The 23,885-nt window shown below is 47.8% G+C and overlaps 1 protein-coding gene and 1 long non-coding RNA gene across 3 annotated transcripts in view; one reads left to right on the top strand and one right to left on the bottom strand.

The window, feature by feature from the left end:
* The first annotated feature begins 4,914 nt into the window (after positions 1-4,914).
* The window catches only part of HTR4 (5-hydroxytryptamine receptor 4), an 85,688-nt gene continuing 66,717 nt past the window's right edge, over positions 4,915-23,885 (top strand). For both annotated transcript variants that reach the window (XM_015876096.3, XM_015876097.3), the window contains exon 1: positions 4,915-5,039. The gene's annotated coding sequence lies outside the window, so the exon portion shown is untranslated. The remainder of the gene's footprint in view (positions 5,040-23,885) is intronic.
* Positions 9,137-12,269, bottom strand: LOC107320353 (uncharacterized). The gene is made up of 2 exons (XR_014935451.1): positions 12,051-12,269; positions 9,137-11,854 (listed from the first exon to the last, which is right to left on the bottom strand). It is a non-coding gene; the product is annotated as an uncharacterized LOC107320353 (long non-coding RNA).

The following is a 23,885-nucleotide window of genomic DNA, read 5'->3' as shown; positions in this document are numbered from 1 at the left end:
GAATTGTTTTATGTAGGCTTTATATGTGTTTATGATCTCAGCGGGTTGAATAAAGCCACAGGAGGAAGTAAAATGGGTGCTGATAACTTCTGGGCACTGCCTGCTGCGAGATAGCACATGTGAGGTTCCATGGGAGCAGGGATTTCCACTGCCCGCTGCAATGGGAAACATCAGTGTGAGGGAACAGAGGAGCTGTGAAAGTGCCAAAGCAACACTATTACAAGGATAGTTACCACTTTCCTATCAGTTCCTATGAAGAGGCCATGAGTGGTAAATGATACCAAGGAGATAAGACACAAACTGTACAGTCCAAGGGTAGCCTGTAATCAGCAGTACAGGAAATCAGGCTGTATATCTGGGCCCTTCACCTTTGGGGCCATGCAGGGGGGGCGCCCACCCAGACACCTCCTGTCCCTTCCTGCAGCACTGCAGAAATGCCACATGATGAAAGCAAATGTTATCTCCCCCAGTGAGCAGCTCACCTGTTCTGCTCCTTCACTCTCTGCCTCCTGCCTTGCTGAGATCTATAAATACTCCAAGGGTGTGATAAATAGAGGGTGTGATAAATAGAGGATTGCTGCTCAGGCTTTGTCAGCTGCGCTCGGAGCTGACTGTGCAGCTGTTAATTACACTGCAGCAGCAGATGGACAGGTTTGAATCCTTTTGATGCTTCGAAATGCTCCCCCTTGGGAAAGTTTAGGGACTAAAAGTTGTTGTGGCTGATTGGTGTTTGCTTCACCTTCTGGAAAGCATATGGGATTAAAACTTCAGTGGAAACAGCTGGTGCTGGGGGAGTGCCTGGGTAGGAGATGGCAGAAGGAATAGATCCCCATCTGATGGCTGAGAAGGAGTTTCTGATGTGGCTTCTCCACATTTCAAATGTTTTAAAGCAGGGTTTAAACAGAGGGTGGTGTGCAGCCCTCTCAGCAGGAGAATTTAGAAGCTACGGAGGAATAAACGGGACCGGTGAGCACCGCCGTCTGACCGCTACGGGGCGCCACTGGCCAAGCAATAATAAGAGGTCTGTGCTCCTCTTTTTGGACAGCCGTGGGTAAAGAAACATCCGGATGTTTTTTTCTTCTTAATAAGGTTTTTGATGAGGAATGAATGGTTAGGAAGAAAACTGTTCCACTAAGCAAGGAGAGGGCTTAGCTAATGGGTTTCCATCCCACAAAGGGCTTGGGGTTTCCTTCCCAGGTGCTGCAGGCACCCCAGTGTCAGTGGGATGGCAATGGGAACCTCTCACTGCTGAGTGTGGTACCACGAGTGGGGCCAGAGCTGACCTGAGGGGCTCCAAAGGCCCTGCAGCTCCCCAGCACCATTCCACCTTGTGCAGTGCCATGAGCTGGACCAGCACAACTGGGTGGGAGTAGCCACAGCAATAACCTGAGGATTCCAGCACAGACCGGAGGCGAGGACTCCCAAAGGCCGAAGAGTGGGAAGGAAAAAGTTGCTCTCCTGGTGCAATTTCGTTTGCATTTTAATAGTAGAATTACTAACAAGTGGAGTCGTCTAACTGCTGCTATGGAAACAGCAGCCTTCATCCCTCGCACAGTGCAGCCATCTGCAGCAGAGCAATCCTAGGCTGCATGAGTGAGCCAAGCTGGGGGCTCACGGCCAGCCAGGGCAAGTGGCACAGAGCACAGCAGGACCTCCATCCCTCCAAGTACCTGTACCTGCAGGTGACACCTGGCTGGAGAAGAGGAGCCACACAAACCCAACGTGGAGCAAATTGGTTTGAATGGGATTTGGGTTAGCAGTGAGTGCATCGCTTTGGTTCCACATTTGGTGGATGTAGATGCTGTCAGCTCCAAATTCATGTGAGCAGGCAGAGGTTGGCACCTCATAAAGCACCAGCAGTTCTGGTTGGCTCGGATGTGCTGTGCTGAACCACTTGGTTTGCACAAAGTGATTTGTTTATGAAGTGTAGCACTGAGCACCTGGCTTTGGCAGGTTGAGCAGATCCCGTTACTACCTTCAATCCTGCTGTGTGTGCACTGGCTTGCATGGAACCCTTTGTCCCATCCTGCCCTGAGGGATAAAATGACTTGGGTTTATGCTACTTCATTTCCAAAACTATGTAATAAAGGAAGAAAAATAAATCTTGGGAGGCTCATGGGCATCCTGAGTGCAGAAGAGGTAGAATTAATACTATCAATAATCCATGGTGAGTGACTCACTTGGCTTTTATTCAGTCACATGGAGTTATCACTATTCATGTGGAGCCACGATGCATGCAGCCCCTGTGCAGGTCCAGGAGCAACCAGTGAGGGCTCTGAACTGTTGTGGTTCTGTAGGGATGAGTGGGACGGGGTGGGCTCTGCTTCCTGCCCCCCCTGCTCATGGAATCATGGAGCCATGGGATGGTTTGGGTTGGAAGGGATCTTAACTATCATCAGGTGCCCACATCTGCTCTGACCCAGAGCACCTGATCTGTCAGCTGTCATTTCACCCTCCCTTGTCCTCACGTTCCTGATAGATTGTTCAGTAGATTCCAGCTCATGTGTTGTAAATGGGGAGATGGTCTCCAAAAAATGATCTCTTGTAAAGAATGACAGACAAACTTGTCCCCTGTTATCAGACCTGTTTAATATTCTGCCTTGCACGACTGGGACCAGGTCATTGATCTTACACATCTCTAAAGCCAGAAGTCAGACTTGTCTTACACTGGATTTTAGATTAATGTCTGTACAGACTTATGGATGAGGTACAGTGGATAAATCAAAGTGCTTGACAAGCAGCACAATCTCACTCTACAACTGCTGGGCTTTGTGTACTTATAGGTTGGCTCCCACCTCTGTGTGCCCCTCACTTGTGATCCCATGTGGCTGATATCCCGTCTCATTTCAGGCTGAGCACTGTGACTGTGAGCCCGGGAGTGTGGCTGCATGGAGATGGAGTGGAACACAGACAGCTGCTTGGTCTGGTAATGAGTAATGTTGAGAAAGGAGGTGGTGACAGCAGTGAGACACATCTCTAAGGAAGGAGAGCAGCACATCGACTGGTGCTTTCAGTCCAATGGAGAGCAGAGTGCTCCCAGTGCCTCACCTCCTCATGGTGCTCTCCCTCCTAAGATATGTTGAGACAAGCCCAGTGTCCCACTGCCAGGACCTTTCAGCTCTGGGCCAGAACCACTGGCTGCTGGGGCCAGCACAGTGCCCATGTTGAGGTGACCCCCACCAGAGCCCATGTTTGAAATGGGAAAGATAGGAAGAATCCCCTCCTCAGCCCTGGGACAGAACTGCATGCTCTGACAGGTGTAACCCTCAGAAACCTGATTTATTCAGGATCTTTTCAATGAAGTCTGTCCCACACATTGAGGCATAGCGGACCATGCTACGTTCAAAGCCAACATGCCACGCACTCCCACAGCAGCCCTTCCAGGTGGGTTTTATCTCCCCATCTCCCCGCCATGCCTGGCAGTGATGTGGAGCAGTGCTGGAGCTGCTGCTGCAGAGGAAGGCAGTGAGCACCGCTGCGCCACGCTGTGATTCAGGGCCAATGAATCACACGGCTGCTTTTTTCTTCTCAACTGGATCTTCAGCTTTATTATTGTTACAGAAGGAATAAAAAAAGGAGGAGGGAAGGAGAGAAGGGCGAGCAGCAGCCTTATCGTCCTCTCCAATCCTTTCCAATTTTTCTTTCTAAAAATTTAATTACATTTTTGTACTCGTCCCATTCGTGCTGAAGAAACCCTTTGATAATCCTGGAGAGCAATTTGCATCAAAAGGAGGTGTGAGGAAGTATGACGGAAGCGATGAGAGTACTGGGGCTCAGCACAGCTCGTTCTTAGCTTCAGAAACACCCAGGGACAGCCAGCTTTGCAGCCCACCCTCCCCTTCCCCCTCCCCAAGGCCCTTATCAGCCACAGCCGGCAGCAGAAAGGACCCCAAAGCGTCACAGGATATTTCTTCAGGTTCAAGCCCACTCAGAGGCCGGTGTGGGCACAGGCACCGCTGCCCAGAGCTGTGGTGCCCCATTCCTGGAGGTGCCCAAGCCCAGATGGGATGGAGCCCTACACACCCTGAGCTGCTGGGGGCAGCCAGACCACGGCAGGGGCTGGAGAGTAACAGTCTTAGAGGTCCCTTCTGACCCAAGCCATTCTGTAAGCCCATAACAGTACGTCTGTGAACTTTCCTGTACTTCGGCTCCCAGCCCCATACGTTGGGTTTCACTTTGTGAGCTGTATGAGCAGGGCTGTGTGCGGGGTTCTTAGGGCACAGTATGGAACCCGTGCACAAACACAAACGGGAGAGGGGACCGCGGTGCCGTGCGGAGCAGGAGGAGCTGGGGCAGGAGGGCAGCGCACATCGCACAAACTGCGGCGCGTAGCTTGAGATCCGTGTTAGCCCTAAAACGGCCCGATTCGGGTCCAGGTGCGGGTGGTTGAGCATACCTGGACACGGGGCCGCTCGGATCCCGCTTTTGCACTCCGTCCGTTTCTGCAGTGGGACTGTTTGGATCCCGATGCTCATCTCTTACCGGACCAGGTCGAGGGGACGGATTCTCACCGCGAAATCTCTCCTAAGGTCAGAAGAGCCGGGCTGACCCCCCCAGTGAGAAACGCGCTCCCGCGTCACCGCGCTCCGCTTCCCTTCTGCGTTTTTCTCCCCCAAACAAACCTCCGAGGTCGGCTTGAAAAGCCACGGCGCGGAGAAACGAAGCATCTTAGCTGAGCTCGGGGGAGGATTTGCCCGATCGAAGCGCTCAGCCACCAACAGCCTCAGAGGATGCACGTCGGGAGAGCGGCCCGGGAGGTGCCGGGGGGCTGAACCCGCCTGGGCCGGGGGGGGTTGGCGGCTCCCAACCACGGGACGGCCGCAACTTTCCGCCTCGGGGCCGGGGTTGCGTTGGGTTGGGCGGGGAGGGGGCGGGCGTTGTCCGCGGAGCTGCGGGGCGGGGGCAGCTGTGTTCGGCGCTGCCGGGCAGGAGGTGTGCAGCCCTCGATCCGTATCGCTCCGTATCGCTCCGTACCGCCGCGATGAGGACGCGAACCGCCCGCGGAGCTGCGGCGTGCGCCGGGCTCCGGCTCGGGGACGGTAAGCAACGCGGAACCGGGAGCGGGCAGCGAGAGGCGAGGGGGTGACAACCCGGCTTCGTTCCGTCGGTGCGATGTTGCCGTCCTCGGTTTTATTTACGCTGTGATTCCGTGAGACCGCACCTGTGTAAAAGCACGTGTCCGTTCGGTTGTGAATGGAAATCGTAGTAATCGCGCATCGGGAGGCTGTGTGCGGGGTGATGCGGGCTGTAGAGGGGGGATTCCTCGCGAGGTGCCGTACTGATATCTGCCGTCGCAATGTGTGCCAACTCGCTGTGATCCGCTGCGTCTGTGTGAGATGTGAGTGACACTGTGCGAACTGCGGGACACTGGGCTCGGACTGTCACATCCCAGGGTCCGCAGTGCAAAGCCTCCCTCATCACAGCCAGCCTGCCCAAGCTCTCTGTCTGTTCCGAGCCCGTGTTGCTGAGGCCAAGCATCACGTTGTTGCTGAACCTGTCTCAGCCTCACTCCAAAGCCGAGGGGTTGAGCAGGAGTTCTATCCATTTCTCAGTGCATTCAGGTATAGGGAGAGGATCTGGGGCTGTATACGTGTGTAAGAAAACTCGTATCATTTCCTCAAACTCCTGACACATCCCTCCTAGCTCCAAAACCAGTTCCACCTATGGAAACTTTATAGAAAGGTGAGTAATTAAAATGTGGCACAGCTGTAGGCTTCTGTGGCTTGAGGGCATCTTGTAGGGTGAGTGGTTTTGGTTTATGGGCTGGAAACTCCAGGCAGCTGTGGTAGTTGGCCTGGACGGTGCCTTGAAATGTGTGATGTCACAATGACTTCATTTGTCTTTAAAACAAAATACTTGAATTCCCTCCTTGAAGGAGCATGGTTCTGTCTGCCCTGGATTCTAGTGGTTGAATATTTTTACATGGTAAGGTGCAGTTTTCCAGGGGCTGGCTCAGTCTGTGCTCATGGTGGGGATGATGGGCAGCAGGGCTGTGGTCGATCTCAGGGAACAGCAGCAGCTCCTGGCCCAGGAATGGCCTCATTGGTTCCTTTTTGCTCCCCTTGCCTGACCTCAGCACTGCCATCAACTATGCTGCAAAACAAACATGTGCGTGAACCTGCATGTTTGCTTCAATACTAAGTATTTACACACTAAGGTATGTTTATCCAAATTCCTTAAACCGTCCCTTGCTGGGGATAGACTTAAATAATTTCCCCAGGACTTTGTAAACATGGACTTGAAAGCAGCAGGACCAGCGTGCTGCAAGTGCTGAGCTCCTGCCTGGTGCAGGGCTGTGTGCCCACAAGGGCGCAGAGGCACCATGCTGCCCTGCACATCGAAGAGCCTTATCATGCTACATGGAAATGTTTGTGGTGGGTTTATGTTTGAAGCCAAACCTGTCATTGAGTGAAAGGTGGCAGTGCTTTGACACTTGCTGGTGTACAAGGGCAGAGGATGGGGCATGGTGATGGCCCTGTGTGTGAGCTGGGTCACAGAAGCAGGTGTCTGGCTGGTGTAAATGGAGGTGCTCTCTAATTCCAATGCAGAGCTTTTGGAAATCCCTGGGGCCTCTGCATTGTAGTACACCCTGTGTAGACACAGAGTTCTGCAGTAAAACATCCCAACATGCTGCAGTGACAGCCCTGTGTGTTGGGGCACAGCCATCACTGAGCTCCTGAGAGTTAAAAAAAGTCTTTCCTCATGGGAAGGCTATTAATTAATTATCCAGTTCTGATGTTGTGAGCCCATTAGCTGGAAAAGATGGAGGTGAGTGCCAAGTGACAGTTGTTCTCTGCACGGGATCACTTCTCACCGTGCACAAATGACTTTCCTGGGGTCTCCATTCTCTGCGTGCTGAGCTGTGGGCTGCTGCATGCCTGCAGAGCACAGATTGTCAGGGGCCGAATGGGGATGCACCATAATGCTGGTTCTCTCAGCCAATGTGAAACCGAAAGTGGGGCTTTAGAGCAGCTGACTTTACTCTGATCATGTTGTGTAATTCCATCAGACTTGCTGTTATTAGAGCAAATAATCTAAATTAGCCCCCCCCAACCCCAGTGTGTTCAGGCAGCTGCAGACATGTGGGTTGCAGCAAGAGGGGTAGCAATGCACAGTGTACAGCAAATTGCTCTGCAAGAGCATTAATTGGACTTGGACAAGTCTGTGCAGTTAAGGAGGCAGGAGGTGCTCTCCTCCCGAGGCGGATGTGCTGATGGCAGTGTCGAGGTGGCTGCTGCTCCCTGTATCTTGCAGAGCAGCTCGTTATTTGGGTTGGCTTTGGTTTGAGATGGCAAAGATGAGTTCTGCCCTTATCATGGTTCAATATGGAGATGGGCTGGATGCTGGGCCATAAGGGGTGAGGTGCAGTTGGGTTTCGCCCAGCTCCAGTGTGTGGGTTATTCTCCAGATTCCCCCCACCCACCTTTGCTGTCATAAAACTTCCAGCTGAGAAAAGGTGTTGGCCAGATAGTTGAGTTAGCACGAGTTGTCACAATGACATGATACCATGGTTCTTACCTATAGCATCTCTTTTTATTCACTCTGTGCCCTATACTGAAGACAACAGAGCCATTACTTTCTCCTTTTAGAAGGAGTGCTGAGAACTAACAAAGGACTTCTCCAAATGCTCATTAGTGGTTAGCAGCAGAACCAGGTGTAGCCTGGCAGTGCCTGTGGCACAGGTGACCCTGTGTCACTGTGTGTGCCACTGATGGCTCATCAGCCAAGGAGCAGCTGCTCTCTGGAGGTGCTAATCCATGGCAAAGCAGGCTCCAAGGTTGAAAACCTCACCCTGCCTGACAGTGATATTACCACCAATTTCATCTATGCATTTTTAAAGCCAGAAAAGGACTTCTCTGATCATCATGTCTGTTCTCCTATCTACAAAAGAAAAATACAAACAAAAAACTGTAGCTAAGGAAATGTCTTCATGATTAATTCCAAAATTTCCTATAGGGAATAGAAAAAGAAAAAAAAGAAGAAAATAAAAAAAGAAATAAACCAGTTGTTTTCTTTAATAGTAATAGAAGCAAAAAAAACCAATTGTTAAAATCCACACTTGGTGTGAGGGTTTCCAAACAGCCCATATAAAACTGTCTGGGAGGATGGAATGAAAGGAAATGCTTTCAGGCAGTGGTTTGACCCCTGCTTGGGGCCAACTCCAGGCTGTTCCTTGCTGTGTGATGAGACATCGGGCTTGGTGCAAGGCCAGAGGGATGCAGGCAAGGAGAGAAGAGGTCTTGCTCCATGACCACAGAAATTAGGATCAGCGGGTGCCTTGCAACTGTCCTGTTTACTGGATGGGAGGGAGATGAATAGGGCCCCACTGATGAACCAGGCTGAGCCCTTCTCATTAGGTTAAGTGTTGCTTTTCTTGGTGCGCCCAGGAAGTGGCAGGGTCTGAAGTTATGGAGAGCAGGCAAATCATTGAGTTCTCTCAGCTGGGGAGTCAGGAGGAGTGGGTGCTCTGCATGTCAGCAGGCACCCATGTGCCATTGCCAAACAAAGTGCTGGAGAACTGCTGCTGGTTGAACCCCACCCAAGGTCAATACATCTGTGATAGGATATGGAGAAATGGTTTCAAACTAAGAGAGAGAGAGTTTGATTGGATATAAGGAAGATCTTTACAATAAGGGTGGTGAGGCACAGGTTGACCAGAGGGGTGGGGGTTCCCCCATCTGTGGAGATGGATGACCAAGGTCAGGCTGGAGGGGCACTGAGTACAGGAGCTGTGGCTGCTCCTGTTCATTGCAGAGGAGATGGAACAGATGGCCTTTAAGGGTGCCCTATAACTTTAACAATACTATGATTCTATGGTTTTTTGACCTCAGAGCCATCTTTCACTGCAGGTCCTGATTGCTGTGGTGGTGGAAAGACCTGTGGCTAAAAGGCAGTTGGAACAGCTGCAGGACAGCCTGCCTGAGCTCTGGGCTGGGCTGCCCAGAGATGGTGGATCATCCATTCCTGGAGATACTCAAGCAAGTTCATTTATATCGCCTGCCTTATTCTGATTTTACACAGGGCTTGTTTTAGCTGCTTCATTTTTTTTGTCAGTAAAAACAAGCTTCAAAAGCATCTGTCAGATAAGAAGCCTCAGGCTGGTTTTCTACTGTTCCAGCAAGACACAGAGCCTGAGTGTTACTGAGGGTTACGCTGGGAAGTGTTGAAAGTGTGACTGAAAACTGGTTGGCTCAAAGGAAGCAAGATCTCATCTTTTGTTTTGGTTTGCTTTTTTAAGCTTGGCTTTTCTGAGAATTGATCTCAGAGCAGCTCGTGTTGCTCAATGGCATTGAAAAGAAACCGATCTAAGCTGAATCTGAGCTGGTTTGTAAACCAAATTTGGTAGAAGTGTGCATACACTGAGCATCAGAAACCAAAAGGTCTTGAGAGACAGTTAAAGAAAAACTTGTCTTTTTTGAATGGAATCCAGGATTTGCTCTGAAGCCAGTATTTCTGAGGGATGGTGCAGGTAGCAGGTGGTTGAGTACCTGGGTCTTCAGCACCCTTAATTTTAGGAGATTTACAGAGAAAACCTTTAATCTGAGAAGGGACGATAGAGTCATTGTGCTGTGGGACACTTGTGAGGTGCATGGGACTCTTGTAGTCTGGCTGTGCTTGCGATGTGCAGAGCTATGAGTCTGAGCTTCCTCCCTGCCCTCAGCCCAGCTGCTGCTGGTGGGAGGTGGAGTTCACCTCCCTTCCTCCTCTTTGCCTTCATTCACTCACTTATGAGCTTTGTATGTCAGGGGAAATTCACAGGAGCTGACTCAAATCTAGTTGCAAAGACACCTTTTATGAAAGCATGATTTTCTGAACAGTCCTCTTGGCTCATTCATTGATAGATCCCACTGTAACAGCTCTTGAAAGAAAAAGCAGCTCTATCTGCAGCCCTGTTTACATTTAATAGGCTATAAAGCAAACAATACTTGCACTATGTGAGAAATAAAGTAGGAAACCAGAAAAAGGGAATTTCCTCTCTCCTACTTGTGATTTCCTTGATCTGCTGGGAAACTCCGACCAGAAGGAAGCAAAATGGTCTCCTCCTTCAACACCACAGTGCACAGGTGACAGTCTGCCATGGAGTCAGGGCAGCTTGGGTGCCTCTGTGCAAGACAAGGCTTGGGCTCATGGAGGAAAGCATGGCCACAGGTGCTGAGCTCTGCCTGCCTTGTCCCCAGCAGCATCACAGAGCCCTGTGTAGATCCTCCCTCTAACACCTGCAGCGATCCCTTGGGATACCTTGTATGAGATGTTCTGGGGGCCATGGCCTCGTGATTTCTTAAGGTGTTTGTTCTAACTCATCTGTTTACATCAAGAAGTGCCGACATCGAGATTTGGGTTGTTTTTGCCTGGAAGTGTTGATCGCCTCTTCAACAAGAACTTTTAAAAAGTCTTTGTTCTGGAATGATCACAGAATGGAGCCCGGAGTGATCTCGTGCATTACAATGCCATGACAATGGGATGCCAATAAACTGTCATTAAACTCACGATGCTTTCATTGTTCGGTGTACAAAAGCTGCCTGGTAAATACAGATTGCAGGAAGAAAGAAAAAAAAAAAAAAATCTCCTATTCAGCAGATTGGCTTCCCAGGAGTTCTAGGAGACATCACAGAGAATTTGGAAGGAAAGATGAGGAGAAAGTGGCTGCCTGCACCGGGTGGTATCTGGCTGCCGGCACCACGCAGGTGGGAAGGGCCGTGCCCTGGGAGCAGCACCATTACTTACCCTTGGCACAGGAGATAACAGTTGCCAGCAGACAGACTGCTTCTCTTTGGCTCATCTGCATTTATTGCCACCCCAGGAGCTTCCTCACCTTCCCCCCTTGGCATCACCACCCGATGGAGCTGGAGGGATTCTGGGATGTTCGGTTCTGTGGTGTTTTCCAGTTGGTTCCTCTCCCTTCCACAGCTTCATCCTTCTTTAGCAGCCATCTCATCCTTCACTACTCTTCAGGTCCACAGGCGTTTATATTACTGCTATTTTTGATTTAATAAAATAACAACATAAGAATATGAGCAATGAGAGCCCCTCAGATCAGGGATCCAAAACTGGGGAGCCCAAGAGAGACTTAAAGTTCTGATCTTGGCGCAGAAGAACATTTTTAGGTGATGAAGAACTCCAAAAGCCTGGCTAAAAACAACAGCATCCCAACGACATGTGCAGAGAAAAATGACAAACAGAGCATGCACTGCTTATCATCCCTCATGGGTGTTCTAAATCCGAGCAAAAATAGCACTGGTGTGGGGCAGCACCAGCATCCACATCGCCTGTGGGTGATGGGAATGACTCCATCCCTCCAGCTGTCCTCTGGGTTGCTCTCTGCAAGAGCTTCACTTAGACAGGGAATACCTAGCTGGAGTTTAAATTCCTTTGCCTCTCTGCACTTTATTAAGCAGCGAGCGAGTTGGGATTTCTTTCCCACTTGAGTTAAGGAAGGCGGTGCTGCTTATCTGCGTTGCTGTTAGCAGGAGAGGTGCTGCCAGACTATCCGGAGCCTCTCCTCTTGTAAACGTGTCTCTGGCCTCGGCAGGCATTGCTGAGTCCCACCGGCAGCAGCTGGCAGTGCTGCATAGTGTGGGCAGCTCTGCTGAAAGGAGAGCAGTAACGGGTCGGTGTCTGCTGGGGGCAGGAAAACAACTCACTGCGGGGAGGCAGCTGGATTTAGGGCAGGCTGTAGAAACACCTCTGTGTATTGCCCTGGGAGAGGACATAGGGAGAATGTGGAATCTCCATCACTGATTGCCATCTTCAAGAGACTAAAATACAGCTGGTTCTGATCAAACAGCTCCTGAGGGTCTGCCTCAGCCCCTCACCCTGCCTGGTTTGTCTCTCCATGACCTAAGAATCTGCCCACCTAGAAAGAAACATGGAGCTGTGATAATCAAGTGACAGACCTGACTTATTTTCATAGAAGCTCTTCTACATAAAAAAAAATGGGAACTTTCTGTGGGAAAAAATAATATTTCATTGTAACCTGCTTTTATTTCATTATTGTTACTGGTTAAAAAAGCCAAGATCACAAAGAAAACTCATGGGGAAAAACTGCTTACAGGTTCTGCTGGCTTGAGGATGGTATGCAGAGGCTCCATTGGATCTGCGTAGCTGGTGCTGCTGGAAGCCTTGGGCACTATTCTCCATTAGGATGCTCCTCCCTGTGAATACAGACCTACCCAGAGGCTGAGCAAACAGAACCCAGCCAGGAGATGTCAGTGAATGACTTTCCCCTTTATCTCTCTCCCTGTCAAGAAGGCTATTTTTCTTAAGTACACCTTCTCTCACCACATAGAGGTCTTTATAAGAACATTTCCCCAGTTTCTATGTTAGCAGCTGTAATTATACAAAGGCAAGGTAGAGGGATAGCCAGAGGTTATATAGAAGACACTCACCAATGATGAAGCTCAGCAGAAACTCCACACAGGAGCAGTCTCCAGAAAGAGATGCTGCCTTAGTGGTGGTCAGCCCTTAAATGGGATCTAGGAGAGGTGGAGTCAAGCTTCACCCCTTCCAGGAGCACAGCTGAATTACCTTCACCTGTGCTCCCACAGCTGACCTGTCATTTGCCTCAGATGGTTAATCAGAGCTTCAGGCTGTGATTAACAGTTCCCCATACAACAGCATACATACAGATGCAAGGTTGTGGGTAGCTGCCAATCACAGCATTTACTGCCTATTGTAATGTCCCAACACTTTCCCTCCTCTCTCAGCATCCCAAAGCAATTAACAGGAGATTCAGCTGCTGCCTGAATGGATAGATGTTCAGCAATCTTCTTTAATTCTTTATTTACTGTAAGATAAGCAGGAAAAAAAAATGCAGCATCAGTTCCTCTTCTGAGGGTGGATTAGTTCTCACATCTCAGATTCTCTCCCTGTGCTTTCCCTAACGTTATGTTGCTATCTGATGTGCTGTGATGGAAAACAGGCTGGAAAGCATCTGATTTCTGCCTGTCAGTTCCTCGAGTGAACGTTTCAGAGGTAACTGGCATGGCCAGAGCTGAGCTATTCCCAATCAGCGTTTGGAACTGATAGCATCCCTTCCTGTGTTAGACAGCAGCTTGTGCCAAGTGTGCTGAAAATTTGCCTCTGGCTCAGTCATAGAAGGGCATGATGCAACTTAACACTGCATGAAGGGAAAAATGAAATACCTAATCCATTGCTTTTAATAAAGGCGATTTTTAGCAGGGGAGATGGGATGAGCCAGCAGTGGGGCTGGCTGAGGAAGGGGGGGATGGAAGTGAGACACAGACTGATGGAAGGGCCAGGAAAGCAGGGCTCTGCTTTATCAACCTGTATTTCCCTCCTTAAACTGCTCCTTGAACATCTCTGCCTCAGGAATGAAGTGCTGTGCAGTGAGCACAGGCATCAAGACCTGACCTTATAGAAAAGAACCATCACAGAGGCGTCACTGACATTTCCTCTGAACACTGTGTGCTGTAACAGACATCCTCTGTTCCTTGTAATTGAGGGGTTATGCCTGAGCGACCCCCTTTCCCCATCTTCAGAAAGCAAGGAGAGCTGCATGCAGGAGACCAAAAATAGTTTGGAAAAGGAAGGATGCTTTCAGAAGCCTTTGTCTGCAACAGTAAAGCACAGCCTGCAAACTGCGAGGTGACCTGTCTGTGTGAGAGTGCTCTGTGGGCTCTGTGCAAAGAGTGGGGCAGTAATTACCTACTGCTTGTTTGCAACCTCAGTGCTTTCTGCATGTGACTGAGAGCTGCACGCACAGCTGGGAGGGTGCGAAAATGAAAGCAGTTTTGGGAAACAAGTTCGGTGATGTTAACACAGTTGGGATCACTGAGTTCAAGGGCAGCAAGGCCTGAATTCCCATTGAGGAACACATACAGGTTGTGGTGCTCATCAGCTCAGAGCACACAGGGCACTTAGTTGCATGCAATAGCATGAAGGGATGCTGCAAGTGATGTCACCTCAATGAACCACTCTATTAAGTTTCAACAGCTCCCACAGAACCTCCTTCTTGTATCAGTAGGGCTGTTGGGAAAGATCTCAGCAAGTCACCTGTGCAGGAAGCATTAGAACATAAGATCCAATTGGTTATAAATGAAATTCACATTTAACATTAACAGCAGCTGCAGTGTGACCTCCCCTGTCCCTCTCCAGCCTCCAGTCTAAACCTTTCACTCCTCAGCCTTTTTTTCTTTCATTATTTCATGTCTTTTCTCACAGTTGTTTTAAATCCTGCCTCATCTGGCACAGCTGTCTGAGCTACGTGGGGCCTGGAGGCAGCTGCTGCGTGGCACAAGGAGTCAGGAGGTGAGGGCTGCAGCCCATGGAAAGGGGATGGTGGGGCGGCAGGGCTGGCACGGAGCTCATCACTGTGCCAGAGAGATGGCCCCGCTGCAGCCCAAAACAATATTCCCATCTTTTGCCTTGTCCTGCAAGTCAATGAGAAGCAATTTTGCTAATACAATGGACTGGAGCATCTAATTCAGTTTGCTGTTTAGTCATGAGCATCTTCCAAAATTCTCGTGCACTGGTAGGAGCTCATTATGCAGCTGGAAAAATCACTTGGCAAAGAATGTTATTTATGCATTAAATCTCTTCTACCTACATACACGTATTGCTTACTATTGATGTATTTGCTGGATTTTTTTCTTTTAATTATTATTATTTTAAATATGAGGCAACCAACCCAGCTACTGCTAAACTGTTTATCATCTGAGCTCCTTAATGCTAATGGTTTGTTAGGATTCATGCATTCTTTTGGTTTTACCCCTTCCATGCTGCTAAGCATAGGGAACAGACACAGCCCACCCCGAGCAGCTGGTGAGTTAGAAGCAATGAATATTGATGCAAAAGGGAACTTGTAGAGCTTTTTATTCGCTTAAGCCTTTTTGTGTGTGTGTGTGTGTGATGAATATGAAATATTAATAACCACAATTATGATAAAAACAAGCCATTGATAGCAGCGCTCAGAGATCTGTGAGCTACAATTCATTTCGAAGGGATTTGTGGGGAGTTTATCAGCGCAGCTCCATTAGCTGGATCTCTTGTCCTGGTAGCAATCACATGTAATTCTAATGAAGGAAATAGGATGAATTGATGTAGGGAGAGAATCAGCTCCATGGTTATGACATCCCTAAGGAGTAATTTCCTAAAGAGGAAGGTTAGGACCCACTGAGAAAGTACAGTACTGCATGAATCATGAGACTATAGGGTAAAATATATGTGGGGAAGTATGTTACTACAGATATATGAACATGGAGGGATTGTGAAGGTTTGCAGAGGATGAACAGCTTGAGCAGTACTCAGGGACAGAAGTAATGGGAGAGAATTCCAGTACAGTGTAAGCCAGGATTTCCTTGGATCAATCTGGAGAAAATGAAAAGCACACTGTGTACAGCAATCCCACTCCAAAGGAACTGTGGCTGTCCAGAAGATAGAAGTCGTTATGTTTAATAACAGAAGTTTACAAAGTCCCGTAAAAGCTTCTTAAAGTGAGACAAGTGTTACTATCCATAACTGCTCCAAAGCATTCATCCATTTGCTCATAGAGCGAATAAACATTCCAACAATTACAGCTATCAGGACTATGCTTCTGGCCCTCTGGGAGGGCCCTGCTTTTGTTTATTGCTGTTTGAAGCCATTCTCACTGTTCTGCTTTACTTCTTTTAAACACTGTGGTTTCCTCTCAGGCCATTTATCTAGACACATGAAAAGAAGGTTTCAGCCTTTGAGTGGAGATGGCTGGCACAGGTTGGCTCCAGGGCAGCCGGGCACTTAGATGTGTGTGGTCCAACAGAGATGTGAGCACAGTCTTGGTGAGCACTTCCATAAGCTTCAAATCTGGATTGATGCAAACCTGTGGGCTTGAAGCACGGCCAGAACTAACAGAGTTGAGCTAATGCTCACCTTCCTATACGTCACTGTGTGAGCAGCAGAGTGGCTGTGGGGCAGACACGGGGAGCTGGAGGTGCAGCTGAGGTGGATGCTGCACAGGTTATGCCCAGGTGCACATCATGGAGAGAGTGGAGGACAGCCAGAGCAGCTCACCCTGAACACAGGGTATCTTTGCATGCACCCAGGCATGCTCAGAGCACACCCAAGCAGCACGTGCTGATGCTTTTCTTGCACTAACATTGCTAGGCTTTCCATACTATAAGCAGCGCTTGTCCTTGCAGGTGGATCCATAACTTCTCCACCTTGTACATTATACAACACAAGGAAATAGGTTTTTAAAATTCTCTTTATAATAATGTTTGTTTAGGCTGTCTGTATTTAAGCTGACTGAAGGTCAACTGAATTGTGCCAACAAAGCATCGTTTCCAGAGGGCAGGTGGTGCTCCCAAGACGCCTGTCTACAAACAAGCTCACAAGACCTCAGACATGAGTTATCTCCAAGATAAAAGGCATAGCTCAGGGACGGGAGCTCTCCTTCAAATGACAAAAGACGTAGCTCTTGTGTGAGCAGAGAGGAGCACATCCTGACATGAGATGTTGCAGGCTGAGCATCCCAGGCAGTGCCCACAGCTGCCCCCAGCCCAATACACCTCTGCAGGGATCTTTGTGGCCCTAAGCTCACCTCATGCTCAGTGCTGTCATGGCTTGTGCCTCCTGTGCCACTAAATGAGAGAGGCTCTGCCAGCAGCAAGCAAGGGACATACGCACACTCCCTGCTGTTGTTCTTTCCCTGTGGCTCTTCCTTTGTTGTCCCAGCTCCACTCACACCCAGCTCTTTGTGGGGACTTGGGACTGTCCCATTAGCATCACATGAACCAAGCCCTGGTTGGCTTTCTGCTCCAGCCCTGGGAAACATGAATAGAAATGCCTCTCAAGCAACTATCTGCCTTTGTTTCAACAACACTGACATTTCTTGCCATGTATCCAGGCTGTATTTTGGACCTTTACACACTGCAGCTGGCAGACATGTCTGGAACTTGTTTCCTGACAAGAAAATGTATTTTTGACTAATTTTGTTCATCACAACTTCTAATTAGGGACGAGTAGATGTTTTTTATTTACTTCGTGATGGATGGGGTAAGTGAGTACAAGTTGGTTGTTTCATTAGCAGTGGAGGGGGGTGGGGGTGGGGGGAAGAGATATAAAATAGATCCTTTTGCAAACACCCACATAGAAAATTTTAAAAGCAGTCTCAAAATATTAAACTGCATCTGTAGGCTGCAGCTCATCTTTCTCCTCCACTGTGTATCACTGTACTCCATAAAGGGAGGACAAAATGACAAAATCACAATAGCAACTTTTAAAGCTCCTTTCTGTGCACTTATAAGCAGCTCCACAATGTGCAGAGCAGTGCTGTGTTATCCCCCACAGTTGGGTACTTGCTGTGCTGCTCTGTACGTGCCTGGAGACAACATGGTCCAGCCTGGAGCATGTGATGATGAGCTGAGCAGGGTGTGGATTTCCCTCTGCATCTTCTTCAGTGACACTCACTGAGTTTTGCTTTCCAGTTCCTATGGCATAGTTCAGATTCTCTGCTCAGAGCTGGTCACACCCAGACCCCAGCTGATGCGTACTGGATTTGACTAGGGTTGGGCATTACAAGTATCGAGATCATAGAGGAGCAAAGCTCCAACAGTATGGCAGAAGTAAGGGAATATGTGTAAAAGAAAGAAAAGATGAAAGAATTAGGAAGACCACACTATCAGTATCTACAAAGTATATATGACTAAAAGCTGTTCCTTGACATTGCAAATTCAGAGCTTGTTAATAATGAATAACGCACAATTTTTGGTTCAAACTCTGCTGTTCCCATGAGCTTTCTTGCAAGTCTCTTCCTTTGCTAGGATATTGACAGAAAGCAAACCCTAAGACAGAAGAACGTTTGTTTAAATATGTGAATACGTATTTTTGGCATGTTTCTGCAGTATTTTCCTTGCTGTAGTTTTAACAGGTTGTTATAAAGGGGAAACAAAGCTGAAAGCTCACCATTGTTTTAAGAAGAAGTGCAGTGTAGTTGTTCATGATTCTCTGCAATGTTTCTCTGTGCCAAAGAGGAGTTGGTATTGAACACCTAGGATCGTGTCATTCTAGAGGTGGTTATGGCTGCTGGAAAGTCAGGGGTGCTTTGCACTTGAGAATGAGGAGTGGACCTGCTGGCCTGATTTGCTCAGGAGTCATACCAAACTGCGCGTGATGCAATGAAACATCTGGGGCTCAACAATATTGGTGCAATGCCTTGAAAATGCCGTGGTCAGAAAATTCCCAGCCTGCTCAGCAGCCCTCCAGGGCATGTGGGACCGTTCTGGTCTTTCCTCATGTTCATTCTCTGGCTCCTCAAACTGAATGGGAAATTAGTTCTGTAAACGTTGCCAGAGGGTATCATTCATTTAGCACGATAATACAACAGCAGTGGATTAGTCAAACAGTAATTAGTAACCGGTCATGCTATAATTAGAGAGTCTGGTGTGGTTGGCTACCTCATCCTGAATGCCACCAGAAAGTCAGCAAGTGTTTGGTTAAGCAGGGGCACGGCAGGCAGTGCTGGGGAACACACAGACCTTCCTTTTTGCATCCCTTTATCAAAGCTCCCAACAGCTCTCTAAAGTGATTACATCTCATCTGAAAGCACTTGAAGTCTCGGGGGTGGGGGGTGCAAAGGAGTAATGTTTTTTTCCCCTCTTATAAAGTGGGAGAAAGAAAGTTCTGTTCCTCAAGCTGAGGTTTATAGTTTACTTGTGTGTTTTTTAGGTCTTTTTTCTTCCTTTCTTGCTATTTTAAGCATCAGGTTTTCACAGTCCTATTGTCTGAGCATCAGAAGTTTCTCTTGCTTAGACAGGCAGTGAGATTTTGCTGCTCTGTATGTGAAAGGAAAGAAAATATCTCAATCAGTTGTGAGTGTTCACAGAATTCTGCTGAATCTTGCTTCCATGGAACGATTTGCTGTGTTTCAAGAATGAAGGGCTGAAATCTGTGACTGGAGATGGCAAATAGCTACCAAATAATTGCCGCATACATCAGTCTGGATGCGTTACTCAGTCCTTGGGGGCTCCTGCAACATTTTCACGTTGCAATTTCATCTCTTCAGTCTACACTTTGCTTTCCACTAGCCAGGCTCTTCAGAGCAGCTCCCACTTCTGCTCTCCTGCCCTCTGATCAGCTCACAGCTCTCACCTTGCCATTATCTGCAGTGATTTGCCTTCTAATAGGAGCGTGTTCGGTCATAGTGCACTGCTGAACTGTGGCCAGTGCAAGTCAAAATGTGCTTCTTGTCTGAATTTGCCTGGATTCAATTTTCATCCCCAGAAAGTATTCAGACGTTGAATAGCATTGTCCTGTTTCTTGAGTGTGTACTTATAGGATACGCAAAGTTCTTCTTCAGCCTGTCCTGGAACAAACTAAATGGATTATTCTCCAAAAGAATTGCATTGTAAAAATGCATCTTCCAGTTCTTTCATCAGCCTTGCGGATTTTCTGGTATGCATTTCCATCTATCCAACAGCTTTCTTATATGCTGACGTCAATATGGAGCAGCCGACTGCAGCCTGGTTACCTGCTTTCCCATTTCAAGATGTTCCTGAGAATTATATTAACCAGAACAAATGGCATTAGGAACTTGAAATGAGCTGGCGATGAGCAGGGAACTCGTGTCCTTTTCAGAGTTATTTATTTCCAAAGCCAGATTGCTCTTGTCCTGTAAATACTGCCTTATTTTGGCTGCCTCACCTCATCTGTACACAAATGCGTATTGTTTTCTTGCAGAATATATCCAAACAAACTCTAAATGAGCAGCAGGAAGCCAATTACAGATTCCCAAAGGACCACATAAGAACCAGAACTGTTGGGCAGTATTTCCCAGTTTGCATTCACATTTCAGGCTCCTCACTATACTGAGTTTAACTTGGCTCAGGAGTCCTGTACTGAGGTGATATTGGTCTTACTTCTTTATGAAAGCCTCATGTAGTACCAAATCAAATGCTTTTCTGAGATCAGGGTATACAGCAACCTCTTACTGCAGCATTGCAGTTGATTAGCCCTGAAAACAGAAGGATGACAAGCTTTATTCTCCTCTAATCCTCACTGTATTGCCAAATTCTGCTTCCCATCTTTAATTATTAATACACTGTACTCTTTATGAGGCATTTTATCACTGTGCTGGGGATCAGTCTTGGATTGATAGGTTTATAATTGCCTAGATTATCCATTTCATTATTTCAAAATAGTTACTTCTTGTTGTTAATTCTGATGATCAAAGTAAACTGGACATAGAGATTGACCATATGCAACATTCCTTACCCAGGGCTCTGAAAGATCTTTATAAAGTCAATGTTACAATGTCTGGACAGCTGGTTTATGGCAGAGGTTTGGAACTGGATGGGTTTTAAGGTTGCTTCTAATCCAAGCCACTGATTCTGTGATTCAATGATTCTATGAAACTACACTTCACTAGCAATGTGAAGTGAGATGCCAGTGCCCTGCTCCTCAGCACAAGGAAAATGATGGCACAAGTTACGTAGTAGAGAGTTTGACAGAAAGCAGCCTCATGCTGTTTTTCAGGGAGTTACAGTCTGATATGAGCAGAATTTTAAAAATGCAGTTGGTCTAAGTATGTGTGCTGGCTGAAATAGCAGTTCTTTATGAAACAGTAGAAAATGAGCCATGTAACATCTCATCGCTGCTGGGTGTCTGGTGCCAGACGCAATTAGCGTCTGGACAGCTTGTTTTACCTGGAAAGTCTGGTTGATGAGAACTCACAGCCCACCTAAAGCATGTCCTGTCATTCTTATTTTGGAAATAACCTGCTGGAAGCAGCTTGCCCTGTGTGCTCATTTACTCTTTTCCCTCTGTATGGAGTTCTGTGAAGCTCGCAGTTTTATCCGGTGAAGAGCAGTCTTCAGGGTCAGCCCTCAAGGTCTCATTGTGTCAAGTTTATTTTGGTTTCTTGTAGTGACCTGGGAATGATTCAGTAGTTTGGTAATTCAATTGAAGAGAAGCTGAAAACAGCAGCAGCATCTTGGGAGGTGCCCAGCTCTGCACAGCTGGTTATGAATTGCACTTCTTGACACGTGTGCTTCCTAAGCAGGGCATGACCTCAGTGCCTTGGACCTGACTTAAAATGCCTGCTGTGGGATTATAGACAAGACCCTTGTATCCCCAAACCCTGGGCAGCTGGAGCAGCCCAGTAAGGGAGCAAAACATTTCAATTGCTTTCCCTCAGGAAAAGCTGTGTACTGTGGGGGTTTCCCTCTGACCGCTAACAGAGAAGCTCTCTGCTCTATTGCTCCTGTATGTAAGCAAGTGCAGTCATCTCAAAGTACTTCTTTGCTGCTATGAAATGCTTAGAACAAGCTTTAGCCTGGGTAAGATCAGAGCCTGTGCGCTGAGAAAATATTACAGTGTGTTCCCTCTGCAGCATCTCAGTCTTTTCAAGAAGTAATTATTTAATTAACCTTTTGACTTTCCCTGATGGTATCATCTTCCTAACCAGAGAAGGTAATAGTCATGTGCTTTAAAGATTTTGTACGGATCTGGAGAATCACATGTTCTCCTGGGGACTGTGATCATTTCAGCATGCTGCTCAACTGACTGACTTGTTAAGAGAGGCAGAGGCAGATGAGTTTAAGATGAATATTCTCAGCCAGTCTTCTCTCTGCACAACCTGTCATCTTTTAACGGTGTGAAGAAGTGGCAGTAGAGGCATGAGTCAGTTGGGTTGGTTACACAGATCTGCAGTTCTGAGGGGGTTGTCTCTCCTTCATTACTTAGAATGTCCCACAGATCTGTGGCTTTCCCAGCTCCTGCACAGGGACAGCAGAAAGCTTCTGGCTCAAGTCTTCCAGTAGCAGTTGTAGTTTAAGGTTTTATTTATGATAAAGGTAGTGAAGCACTTTAACAGATTTCCCAGGGAGGTGGTGGTGCCCCATCCCTGCAGACACCCAAGGTCAGGCTGGAGGGTCTCTGAGCACTGAGGGAGCTGTGGGTGTTCTGTTCATTGTAGGGGGTTGGACCAGATGGCCTTTAGTGGTCCCTTCCAACTCAAATGATTCCTTGAATTTGAATGGGTGAGGCACAAAGCTTCTACTAACCCCTTCACACAGCTGAAATCACAGAACTAATTCTGCACACCTCTGCTGATTTCATTAGTCATAGTTCCCAGAAGGAATTAAAACAAACAAGTACACCTATGCCAGGAAACATTAGGATTTCTTCTCGAGTCATGATCCTGCAGATAAACGGTGGCAGGTGTCGTGGTGCAGGGCTTCAAAGCAGTGGCTTGTTTCCTCCTTGCATTTCATGGGCCACAAAGCCATCTCATGGCAACGATAAAAACACAGAGAGGAATCTTATTCCAACACCATAAAATCAGTCATGTGCAGCCTCCAGATGGGGAGCTGAACATGTTCCTGGACAGTGCCTGCAGCCTGTCTTTGTCCTGGATCACCCCACTGTTTTGCCCCACTGTTCCCTCACAGCCCCTGGCTTCTGCAGACAGTATAGGAATCCATGTGGGGCAGAGAAACACATAGAAAAGACTTTCCTGCAAGCAAGGGGTAGCCTCTGATAGCAAAATGCTGGCAGCACATCCATGGCTGGGATGAATGCCCTTCTTCATGGGCATTTCTCTGTTTGCTTTGGAGCAGGGCAGCTTTTTTAAAGCAGGAGCTGGAACCTGTTCTTGTTTAAGGGGATTGGGTCTGAGTCACTGCATACGTCATAGCCCACAGTGTCCCTGCTGGGCTGTGAGCTAACCTCTGCCACAGGAACACATCTCTCTGCAGTTCATTTGCAGTAGGAATGTGCTGTAGTGGCTAATTTATTAGAGAACTGGTAAAAGTAGGGGTCTTGATAAAGCTTGGTGAGGACAGGATCACTGTGTGCTGAGTTAATGATGCTGCTGGGCATCCTGTAGCTCATCAGCCCTCATGAGTTGTGGTTTGCCTTCACTGCCATCACACCTGTGTCTCAGATGAAGGTTTTCTGCTTTCCTGGCATTTCTATCACATATTTATCTACTGTGTGTTTTCTTCTCAATGGACAACAAAGAAAATGTAGTTGATGGCAATTGTAGAAGGCACAGCCAGTGCTATTCTAGGGCACCAATCTCCATACTCTGGTTATTTGCTGGTGTGCTGACAACAGAGGAGCTGGAAAGTGTTCTAGGAAGGGAAAAAACGGCAGTGAATTGTAGGGAAGTTTTATGACAAGTCTCCAGGAATGAAGCCTGTTAGTCCTGTACAGATCCCTGTCAAACACACTTAAGGTTCTCCTGAAGGGATGAGTGGAAGGCCAGCACAGTATTGTGATTTAGACCTCCGTGGTGATGAGGGAACAACAACACTGGTTTGGCCATGCAAACACAAAGCCAGTTGTCCAAGTGCCTGTCTGCTTCCATCCCCACTGAACTCAGCTCCCTTCCTGCATTCATTTATTGACTAATCTTCTGCTGCATCTTGGTCTTTCTGAGACCCACAGCCTCTCACTGGACTTTCTGTTGGCTTCCTGTGCTGAGGGCTTGATATTGCAGTGAAAGACTTGGAGCATTCTGATTACCAACTGGTAGTAACTGCTGAAGGTGAGAGCGTTGAGGTGTGAAATTTCATCATGCTAATGTCACAGCAAATAACTCCTCAAGTTTTATAGCTGTTTTCTCTCCTCAGAGCTCTTATACAAACATAGCTCGGTACACAGAAGGATCTCATACAGATGTCTCTGGAACAGAACAAAGTCACCCTTGAGCAGCCCATAGAAACTATACTGCTGTAAATACAGAAGTGAATACTTGGGTTTGTTTACATTTTGTTTTACTGCTATCAAGAGCTCTTTTTTTTGTGACAGTGCAGAGCAATAACTTGGCATGGGGGTGACAAGGCTGAGGGATGCTGGCTGCCAGGCTGTGCGTGCCAGGATGGCAATGGAGAAACACCTGTGTGTCTGCAGACACGTGGGACAAGGTGCTTGCTTCCACTATGACC

The sequence above is a fragment of the Coturnix japonica genome, chromosome 18 (genome assembly GCF_054131305.1).
Source record: "Coturnix japonica strain WE chromosome 18, WE-NBRP24, whole genome shotgun sequence".
NCBI classification, from domain to species: domain Eukaryota; kingdom Metazoa; phylum Chordata; class Aves; order Galliformes; family Phasianidae; genus Coturnix; species Coturnix japonica.
This window is presented reverse-complemented; position numbering and strand designations above follow the sequence as displayed.